The sequence below is a fragment of the Ambystoma mexicanum genome, chromosome 3p (genome assembly GCF_040938575.1).
Source record: "Ambystoma mexicanum isolate Mex_15411 chromosome 3p, UKY_AmexF1_1, whole genome shotgun sequence".
Classification (NCBI taxonomy): Eukaryota; Metazoa; Chordata; class Amphibia; order Caudata; family Ambystomatidae; genus Ambystoma; species Ambystoma mexicanum.
The window spans coordinates 198,959,894-198,971,582 of record NC_090925.1 but is presented as its reverse complement, the minus strand read 5'-3'; positions in this window follow the sequence as shown (position 1 = coordinate 198,971,582).

Genomic DNA, 11,689 nt, shown 5'->3' with positions numbered 1-11,689 from the left:
CAGAACAGTTATCGACCATCTGAGATTGCAACCGGTCCTGGTTATAAGAGTATTGAGTAGTCTACCACCTATATAGGACACTATAGATGTTATTCTATTGGCCCTCGCATGTCAGGTGGCTGGACTTTTCCATCCCCAAAGTTTACATCTATAACATTGTTTTTAGTGTGGTGGACTTACCATTGGTACTTGCCTGTTGCTAAGCACCCCCTGGGTATTAAACTGTGATTGGTTAGAGGTGACGTCCACAGGCCTGGGACCTGAGAAGGTTCTCAGCCCACTGTGTATCTTTTCAAGGTAATGAGAGCGACTATGTGTCTGTATTGTAACTTGTGTGTACCACCTTTGTCTTATCAGAATACTCTCCAGGCCGGCGCAATATCTGTTCCATACTGTTGCATACTTGTTTCAGTTTGTCTCTAGCTGTTTTAGAGCGGCTCTCCTTTCCCACCGCCAATCACTACCCATTGTCTGCTTCAGCTGCGTCATGTGTTCAGAGACCACGAATTTGAGCTTTTGCAGCTCTGAATTATGAGGGGCCCAAGGTGTGACAAAGTGCTGACGCCAGTTGGAAGTAAAACAGGCCTGCAAGCCGACGAAGAGAGAGATGTGCATGAATATTTTCTGTTCCTGTGCTGATCCCTCTTGGTTTTGTTTGTAATAAACCGCAGTTTGAACTTGCCGTTGACTGAGTCCTCTGTGTATCCTGGGGAGGGTGTTGGGCCCTCCAAGTCCGCGGACTTCCAGTGTCCCTCTGACCCTCTGGCATACCTGAGTGTCCCTCCCAACACTGTGTCTTAGCTCAAGTCCCTCAGCGTCAATTCTCTGTCAATCGACCAGTTTGCCTTCTGTCCACTGGGCACCTGTGGGGATCGGACAGGAAATTCGTCAAGGGCGGTGGCCTATCAACCGTATCTTCTTTCACATGATTTTTGCATGCCGATTGTCACAGGAAACTCGCCAGTCTTCTGGCTAGTGGCGGGAGCAACCAATTGTCCGGAGGCCTGGGTCTGGGCCTAGCTCGATTAGACCTTGAACCATCTGCACTGCTACCAAATTGTGCTCTAGCACCTTGAAGCATCTCTTGTGCTGGATGGAATTACCAATAAGGAGCTCAAATAACCAGACAGAATCAAAGAATATGGCAAAGTACTACTTTATTCTCATTTTAATAAAGCAGGGTACACTGACAAACATCGGACTGAAGTTTGCACACACACACAAACAAACTTGATAACACAGAGGTCTTATACCCCAATATGCATCATTTATGATATCCTACGTGGCAAACTGTAAAACCTACTGGTGCGAAGGATTGGTTAGGGGTACATGTCTACTTATAGAACGTATACAGGTTAGTACTTCATCATTGGCGTTCTCTTATCTGTAAGACACACCTCGTACTACCTCTAAATACTTAGAATACTGATTATAGCAGACAAAATGGCAGTGGATTGGTCTATGCAACATTGGATAGCAGGTTGCCCCTGTTAGGGAGAATTCTCAAAAATGTGTTAATTCCCTCCACCTTAGAGACTGCCAGCAACTTTGCTGGATTTTGAGGACGTCATTTATTTTACCTGGAGAGAGTGAGACCCTTTTCCCCACTCTCCCATGTATTTTAGTGTGATTTTTTACACTGTTTCTTTTTGGTTATGGGTTCTAACCAACTTCATAGGCATCATCTTTTACAATTGTGTCACAAGGCACCTTCAATGCAGTGCCACAGGGAAGTCTTCCAGATTTTCCAAGGTGTAAATACCTTCTCTGGGATCAACTACTGTTTCCCAGAGCAGTGGAGTGAAATTGATTTCACTTAGTCCTGTACAATTCTAGACCCAGCACACCCTATCTTACAATAAAGTGCTGGAGGGTTTACTTAGTATCCCCTGTGTCTAGTTACTCATGTAGCATTTATATGTTACCCTTTCCTCTCAGAATGGCTGGTGGCAGTGGTTTTGCAATGAACTACCATGATTTACCCCGGTAACGTTAAATCATGGGAGCCATGTTTTTCAAAATGACGCTGAGCCTCCTTTGTTAAAATTGTCTCCGGTCTTCTTTTTTCACCATTTCTTTGTGGAAAGGTCCTTCTTGAGTTTTCCTCTGCGCGCCAAACCAGGTTTGGTCTCTTTGTTCATTCGCCTTTGGCAGGCTTCAGGCGTGAAACCCACCTCTGGCTCCAGAGTGTCTGGGGTAGGCAGGAAGTGAGGGAGGTGCCCAAAACCCCCTTTGCTTAGTGTCCTAGGAGACCCGAATGCACTCTGTGGTGATTGGCTGGCTGAATGCCCGGCAAGGACAGCCACCCTGCTGGGTGAGTAACAGCTAGCCTGGAATGAATGGGAGAGAACTGAGTAAAAGGCAGTCTTTTGGCTTGGAAGGCAGAGTCGACCACTGGACGAAGGAACCAAAGAAGAGCTTGAAGGGTACGGCTGCTGCAACTCCTGGACCATTGGTTTGCCCAGTGAAGCCCTGCTGCAGGTCCGAATCGCCAAGTTTGCATCGACAGAGAAGCCCCTGCAAGGACGACTTCTCACTTTGAGTTGGTGGGACCAATCAACTACCAAGTATGCCACCTGGACACCCATCTCGGAGCTGGTTGCATTTCCTCAGAATGCTGCAGGAAACCGTAGAGCCAGGGAGAGGGACACCAGATTGTGTGCGTTGCTTGTAAGCTGGCCTAAAGCTTTTGGAAGATCCTCCGGACTCCCACGAAGCAGGACTGACCAAGCCTGACCCCCATCAGTTGAATGCGGGACCTCAGATGTGAAAGTCCACCTTGACAGCCAGGAACCGCACTTATTGCTATTTGCTGTACCGCAAGGAGCTGAAACACGAAACAGACACTGAAAGTAAGGTTTGCCGGTTGACAGTTTTGACAGTGCCAGTGTAGTGCAGGAGATCCCCCGACGTCCTCCCTCTTGTCCCCACGACTGAGGCCCAGGAATTGTGAGATTTGCAGAGCTGCACAGGAACAGAAGTCTTCAGCTGCATCTTTTCTTCTTTACCAAGGTACTGTAAAACAAGTCTAAGAGAACTTACCTCTTACTGTGGAAGTGCTTGTAACTTCTGCAAATCACAAGTCTTATCAGCTTGTGGCCCTACATTTGATTCTTCTTTTTATCAAAGACTCCTAAGAACATGTGCAAAGACTTTTCCATAAGAATCGAAAAATCGCCAGCTACAATGGATGCCGCTGCAATTTGCCTATTTGCCCTTTGTAACTGCCCCAAGTGCACCCGCTGTGCCCCAGCAGTGTAATTTCACTGTTTAAAGCCGGCACACACCATCTGAGTGCTAGCCTCCATTACTTGCCACGAGGTCTAGCCACTCCAAGATGGCCGTGCCGAAAAGGGTAATGGCTGGCTGGGCCTAACCCTCACCAGGCACATCCCCCTGCGACCCGATTGGCCTGCTCTCGCTACTTCAGAGCCAACCAGATGCCGGCAGGCGAACGCCGGCAACACCCACTAAGGCTCACCCAACAAGGCTCGGCTCCTGTCTTGAGCCTGTCCTGAGCCGTTGGGCCAAGGGCCATGTCCTGCTGCCCATCCCGCCGACAACACTAAGGTACTCCTGCCCTACCTTACGTTGGCTGCAAAGCTACAAACAATCGCTCTTGCATAATTCACGCCCCCATCTTGCACCGCAGTGCACACGTGAGCTATCCATACCACATAACGAGTCTCAGCACCTTGCTGATTGTTGCCTCTTGGCGCTCGTTCGGCTCTGTAACTTTTTGTGCCGTACTTTGTACTCTTCACCTGCTCTTCCCTCTATGCCTGTCATCACTTCCCCCACGAGCCTCTGTGTACACTGCTCTCTCCGCTATTGCTTAACTGTATGCTCATCTGCAGTCACCACAGGTCTATTCACCTAAACTATTATGTCATAGTTGACACTTCAGTGCATTGAGTCGAATTACACATAAGACTTTGCTGACTGTAGCCTCTGTCTGAGCCCAAATGTTCCTGCAGCTCTGTTGACTGTAGTCTAACCGGCATTATCTGCAGCCTATTGTGCATTATTTGAATCTAGATGCCCTAGCATTGATCCCAAATGATTTCCGTAGACTGCTGTTTGTAGCCTAATGTGCATTCTTTTGAACCTAGATGCCCTAGCATTAAGCCCAAATGATTTCTGTAGACTGCTGTTTGTAGCCTAATGTGCATTCTTTTGAACCTAGATGCCCTAGCATAAAGCCCAAATGATTTCCGTAGACTGCTGCTTGTAGCCTAATGTGCATTATTTGAATCTAGTTGCCCTAGCATTGAGCCCAAATGATTTCCGTAGACTGCTGTTTGTAGCCTAATGTGCATTTTGTTGAATCTAGATGCCCTAGCATTAAGCCCAAATGATTTCTATAGACTGCTGTTTGTAGCCTAATGTGCATTTTGTTGAATCTAGTTGCCCTAGCATTGAGCCCAAATGATTTCCGTAGACTGCTGTTTGTAGCCTAATGTGCATTTTGTTGAATCTAGATGCCCTAGCATTAAGCCCAAATGATTTCTGTAGACTGCTGTTTGTAGCCTAATGTGCATTATTTGAATCTAGATGCCCTAGCATTAAGCCCAAATGATTTCTGTAGACTGCTGTTTGTAGCCTAATGTGCATTATTTGAATCTAGTTGCCCTAGCATTGAGCCCAAATGATTTCCGTAGACTGCTGTTTGTAGCCTAATGTGCATTATTTGAATCTAGTTGCCCTAGCATTGAGCCCAAAAGATTTCCGTAGACTGCTGTTTGTAGCCTAATGTGCATTATTTGAATCCAGATGCCCTAGCATTGAGCCCAAATGATATTCGTACTACTGCTAATTGTAGCCTCATTGCATTAGTGCAAACACAGTTACTACCACGTACTGGCACCACACCACAAGTTACTTGTGAACCAACTAATCACGACATGCAGTCAATGCAGTCGATGTCCTATACTAGCCTCTACCTCACCCACATAGTCATCTTAGGATCTTTATCCTTTACTGCTAGCAGCTACCCTACTACTATCTTTAAGACACACCACAACCACCAACATACTCGTCCTTCCACCATGCTCCAATGCTCGGACCATCCTTCGAACCCCTACCTTAACGACCCAGCCATGTGGCTCAAGCATTTTGTAACCAAACCTACACCTAACCTCCCATGCACACCACAACATAGGAATATCAGACTTAGATCCAGACTGCCCAGACCACCCTGTATTCAGCGCAATCACTCCGCTCCTTCACAGCCCAACAAACCTGTAGCACCCAGCCCCACCCCGTCCACCCCACCCACCTCAGCGCTAAAGGGAGCCCTTATTAATGCAAGATCCTTTACGGCCCATGCCCTTGACATCGCTGACCTCATCACTGTCCATAACCTTGACTTCCTAGCCATTACCGAAACCTGGCTACATGATGCCTCTGGCCCACTCCTCGCCTTATCCCTACCCAAGGGTTATACTATTATTAGAAATGACCGTCATTCCAACGCGTCTAAAGGATGAGGAGTCGCCTTCATACATAAAGACAAGATCACTATGAGAGCTGCCAACAACACACAGTTCAGCTCCGCAGAATCACTATCAGTGAAACTTTCTCTCTCTCCTACCAACACAGCAACACTCCATCTTGTGTACAGACCCCCAGGTCCTCTGGGCTCTTTCATTGATGATGTTGCTTCCACCGTGTCGGCTAATACCAAGCCAAATTCCCAAATACTGTTATTAGGTGACTTCAACCTCGGCCTCTCTGATCCCAAGGACCACATGGCCTCTGAAGTTGACACTATCCTTTCCAATCTAGGCTTCCAGCAGCGCATTCGTGAACCCACACATAACAAGGGTAGAACGCTCGACTGGTTAGCTGACCTAAATTGTAATACTAATGTCATCTCCAACGATGCTTGTGCTTGGTCTGACCATCATGTTATTACCTTCCTCCTGCCAGCCTCCAACCCGCAACCTACACCTATTATAGCCCCTGCTGTACCCACCAGAAATAAAAAGGATATTACCAGGGAGAAATTGCTTCCTCTTATCCTCCCTTGCCTGAACACTTTCGCTTCTCAGCATAAGGACAAGGACCCCACTGTTTTAGTAGACGCCTTCAACAGCTTGATGATCAAAGCCATTGAGAGCATAGCCCCACTAAAAATTTGCAAAGCCAAACAACAGTCCCACCTAAACTCCTGGTTCACTCCGGAGCTTAACGTGCTGCGCAAAGAAAAGCGTAAGGCCGAAGACCTCTGGAAAAGTCATCCCAGCCCAGCTAACAAAGCCTCCCTAATGATCACCTCTCTCAACTATAAGGAAGCTATCCTTCAAGCTAAAAAAGAGACCTATAATTCACGCATATCACAAGCAGAATCCAACACAAGAGAATTATTTAAAATCCTCAAAGAATTAGAATCCCCCTCCCCTGTCCTTGACCTGTGTACCAAAGACAGCACTTGGTGCAACAATATACAAAACGCACTTCTCAACAAAATAACCACACTGCAATCCAAAATTAACGCCAAACAAAACTCCCTCCACACTCTTACATTCAGCAACACCCTACCACCTAAAATAACCACCCCTGACTCCCCGGCGCCATTCAGCTTCACACCGCTCTCTGTTATGGAAGTTGAAAAAATGATCTGCAACTTAAAACCTTCCAACTGCCAAGGGGACGCATGTCCAGCCCAGATCATTAAGGAATCAGCTCATGACCTCGCACCGTATATCACCACGTTTATCAATGCCTCCTTTCAATCGGGAGTGGTCCCCAACAACTTGAAGGATGCATGGGTCATCCCCCTCCTAAAAAAACCCACCTTAGATCCGGAGGTCCCAACCAACTACAGGCCCATCACGACGGTCCCATTTCTGCTAAAAATCTTAGATAGAGCAGCGTATCTTCAGATACAAACTACCTGGAAACAAACAATCTACTAGGCACGAGACAATCCGGCTTCAGACCTAAGCACGGTACTGAGACAGCCCTCCTAGATCTCAAAACCCAAATTGAGGACTTTAACGACAAAGGCAAACTAGCCCTGCTATTACTATTAGACTTATCAGCAGCCTTCGATTTGGTTAACCACCAAATCCTCTGTCACCACCTGAAAACAGCCTCCCATTTCTCTGACAAGGCCACTAACTGGATTCAATCCTTCTTGGATAACAGACAGATGAGGGTATTCTTGCCCACCGCCGCCGCCAACCCCGCACCAGTCCCTTGCGGAGTCCCCCAAGGATGACGACAAGACAGAGCTCCTCATCCTAGGCACACAGCAAAGACTTAACAAGCTGAACCCATTGTTCAGCTCCTTCAACATCGATGGAAATCCCATAAAAGTCTCCAAAGATACCAAAACGCTCGGAATCTACCTCGATTCCATGCTCTCCCTCCACAGACAAACGAATGCCGTTGCGGCCGCCGCTGCTTACATCTGCAAGCTGATCACAGCATGCCGCCCTTTTCTGTCCACTCATAACTGCACAATCCTTGCTAGAACTCTGGTCATGTCCAAATTGGACTACTGTAATGCACTGTACCAAGGCACCAGTCAATGCAACTTAGACAAACTCCAGGTCGTACAAAATAACGCCATTAGAGCAGCCCTGAATATCCCTAGATCGGCCCACATCTCGGAAATGAGGAAGAACCTTCGTTGGCTATCAGTCACCCAAAGGATCTCTCTAAAATCGCTTGCCCTAACCTACAAATGCATGAACAACCTGGCCCCCATCTACCTCTCCTCACGGTTCACGCATTATACACCATCTCGATCTCTAAGATCCACCATCAACCAGAACCTAATGATCCCTAAATACAAGCTCCAAACAGCCGGTGGATCCAGCTTCCCAGTTCTTGGAGCCAAATTATGGAACTCTGTCCCCCTTACTATCAGAAACCTTCCTTCTCTGAATCTCTTCAAATACAAAGCCAAACATTGGCTAGTCACATCTGAGGCCCAAGCTGCACTGTGAATCCTTGATCACCTATGTATATATGTTCAAAATATCAATGCTGCTGATTACTATGTCAATTTAAATGTTACTTGATATGTCGTTATACTATGTAACCATTGCTGCTAAGATATGCGCCCGGTAGCCTCCGAGCCTGGTTTGCGCTATACAAATTTAACAAATACAAATACCTATCTGAAGTGATGCATCCTAAACACAGACTTTTGCCTATTGAATTGAATTACTATTCTCTTGCTATCTGAAAGTATTTGCCCTGCTTAAAAATATTTGTAATTTCTTGTGTTCTAATAACCTTTGTCTTTTACAAACTATTAAGAGTATTCTGTATGGCAACAGTAAGGTATTAATGTCCCCAGCACCCTTGTTACTGAAGTCACCTGTGGGTGTAGGTTGTGTTTGTGGGCCATCCCACAAGGGCCTTGTCTGATCCAGAAACTCAGAGTGTACAATATTGAAGTATATTTGTGTGTTACTATTCTATTGCTCCCCTCTAAAAAAGGCTTTATAACTTACTGATAAATACATTATTAATTGTTTATGCAAGCAACCTTGAGGGTAAGAGTTTATTTGAATACATGTAACTGTGTAACACACACACACACACACACCCACACACCCCCCCAACCCCTCAAGCACATCATTGCTACAGCCCCCCCCCCAACCCCTCAAGCACATCATTGCTACAGCCCTAGACCGGGACTACACCCCACACAATGTCAGGCCACTACGGTAAGAAAGGATACTTCTGCAGCCCAGTAGTGGAACACACCCACACTGACGCCCAGAAAACATGGATGGCGTCAAAGCCGGAGCAAACCTGATCCAAAGGCATACACTCATCATACTCCAAGGTGTCATGACATAGCATACCTGCTCCCCCTAAAAGCAATTCTACCCTGAGGACAACCCATCCCTTGGGAGACATCTTACCTCTGTCACAGCCATGAGTGAGAAGAAGACACAAAATGGCAAATGTTGCGCTTCATCAACACTGCGTAACATCGCGCCTGACCTCCATCTTCCAGTGGTGCCTGAAACCATTTCGAGTCAGAAGCTAGTCCAGAAAGCCAGAGCAATATGAATACATGGGCAACAGAATTCCAACCACGGAACACCCCTTCTTTGTACTCTTGACAAGTTTTCAAGGTTGCTTGTATGGTCCATCATCTGTCCTCAATTTCAAGAGGCAAACCGGTTCCCCAATGTGTATGTTATCCGCCCCGGAGTAACATTCTGCCCATGCCGGCCTATGAGAAAGATCTGAAAATGTGTCAAAAATATAAAAACCGGAGGACGCTCAGGTTTCCTGGAAAGACCTGAACATAACAAAGTCATTAATTGCTTACACAATTAGCTGCAACTATGCAAGTAATTGAGCAAGCAAAACGACGCCTGTGCGATAGGCATCACCAAAAGCTTGATGGTGAGGGAATTGAGGATCCAAGTAACGCAGCACATATTAGGCTGATTTCAGGAGGAATTATTGTTGCCCTGTGAGATAATGAGGCTGATATAATCCCAAGGTTCACTTACGGACGTAAGAGAGGAGAGTCAAGATGTGCAACTCTCTGGCATCGGAAAACAGCCTAAATCACTACATTAAATGTACATTTCAATATAGAAATTGTAGGAAGATGCACAGTCTTACAATTCTTGAATAAGTGATAGACTTTACAGCAAAGTGTTCCTTTAATTCAGGGTAGCTTTTGCTATTACATGTTTTCACTGCACCAACATGTGAGGGCTTTTAGCTTCCCAAGCATGATTACAGGAATCTGGAACGCCTGGCCCTTCCACCTAGACTGAGAATCGATTGATTCCTAACTCCGTGCAAGACCCGTGTCTTTCTTTGAATGTGACACGAAATTCTACTAGTTATTGCTTTCAGACTTTTAGGGCTTTGCTATATGAATAGGGTCATGAAAATGAAGACCTTGAGAGGGGCAGTGCTATTCTGCAAGGGCCAAGATGAAGACATTGAGCAGGGATGTTGTTATTCTGCAAGGGGCAAGATGAAGGCATTGAGCGAGGATGTTGTTATTCTGCAAGGGCCAAGATGAAGGCATTGAGCGGGGACGTTGCTACTCAGCAATGGCTAACATGAAGACATTGAGAGGGGTCATTGCTATTCTGCTGTGGCTACGATAAAGGCATTTAGAGAGGAGATTGTTACTCAGCAATGGCTAAACCGAAGATATTGAGAGGGGACATTGCTCTTTTGCACTGGATGAGATGAAAACATTGAGCTTCTGCAATGGCTAAAATGAAGACATTGAGACGGAACATTGCTATCCTGGAAATAGCTAGGATGAATATATTGAGAGGGGACATATTCTGCAATGGGTAAGATGAAGACATTGAGAGAGGGAGGACATTACTATTTTGCAATGGCTAAAATGAAGGCATTGATGGGAGGTTGCTATTCCCCAATGGCTAAGATGTAGATATTGAGAGGCAACATTTCTGTTCTGCAATGGCTAAGAGGAAAACAGTGAAAGGAGACGTTGCTATTCTGGCAATGGCCAAGATTAAGGCATTGAGCACAGCCGTTGCTATTCTTGCAATGGCTTGCTAGGATGTAGACATTGAGAGGGGAAATTGCTATTCTGCAATGGCCAAGATGAAGACATTGAGCAGGGACATTGCTATTCAGCAATGGCTAAGAAGAAGATCTTGAGAGGGGACATTGCCTGCAATGGCTAAGATGAAGACATTGAGAGGGGACTGTGGTATTGTGCAATGGCCGATATGAAGTCCTTGAGAGGGAACATTGCTGTTCTGCAATGGCTAATATGAAGACATTGAGAGGGGACATTGCTGTTCTGCAATGGCTAACATGAAGAGATTGAGATGGGACAGTACTATTCTGCAATGGCTAAAATGAAGACATTGGGAGAGGTCTGTGCTATTCTGCAATAGCCAAGACGAAGTCCTGGTGAGGGGAAATTGTTGTTCTGCAATGGCCGATATGAAGTCCTTGAGAGGGGACATTGCTGTTCTGAAATGGCTAATATGAAGACATTGAAAGGGGACATTGCCGTTCTGCAATGACTAAGAGGGAAGCAGTGAGAGGAAATGTTGATGTTCTGCAGTGGCTAGGAGGAAGACATTGAGAGGGAACATTGCTATTCTGCAACGGCGAAGGGGAAAGCATTGAGAGGGAACATTGCTGTTTTGCAATGACCAGTTTGAAGGCATTGAGAGGAGACATTGCTATTATGCAGTGCCTAAAATGAAGACATGCGAGGTGACATTGCTGTTCTGCAATGGCTAAGATGAAGACCTTGAGAGGGGACAGTGATATTCTCTGTGGGGTAAATTCATCTCCAAGATAGAAATTAACTGCCTCTGGCTGAGTTAAGCCCAAATGCCCAAAAGACCAAATGCAGAAATATGAAGAAACACTGTTAGCAGTAACAGGCAAGCATATCATTCCGAACTCTCAAGTAACTGAATGTTGGTTTCAGAAAAATTCAAAATAACAAAGCCCGAAACCGGTGGCCTTCTGCCCAATGCACGTGACCGAGGCCCATTGTAGCTTTGTTAACACAGAGAGCTACCATGGAAATGTGTGCAATCCTGCAGCATAGAAATGAACTTGTACAGATGAAACTCCACTACAGAAGTAAACTCAAAGGGACACATTAAGGAAACTGGTGGATACAGAATGCTTTTTTAAATACGCTGCGAGAATGAAGATGGAAGTAAAATGCATCACATGGGATGCAAGA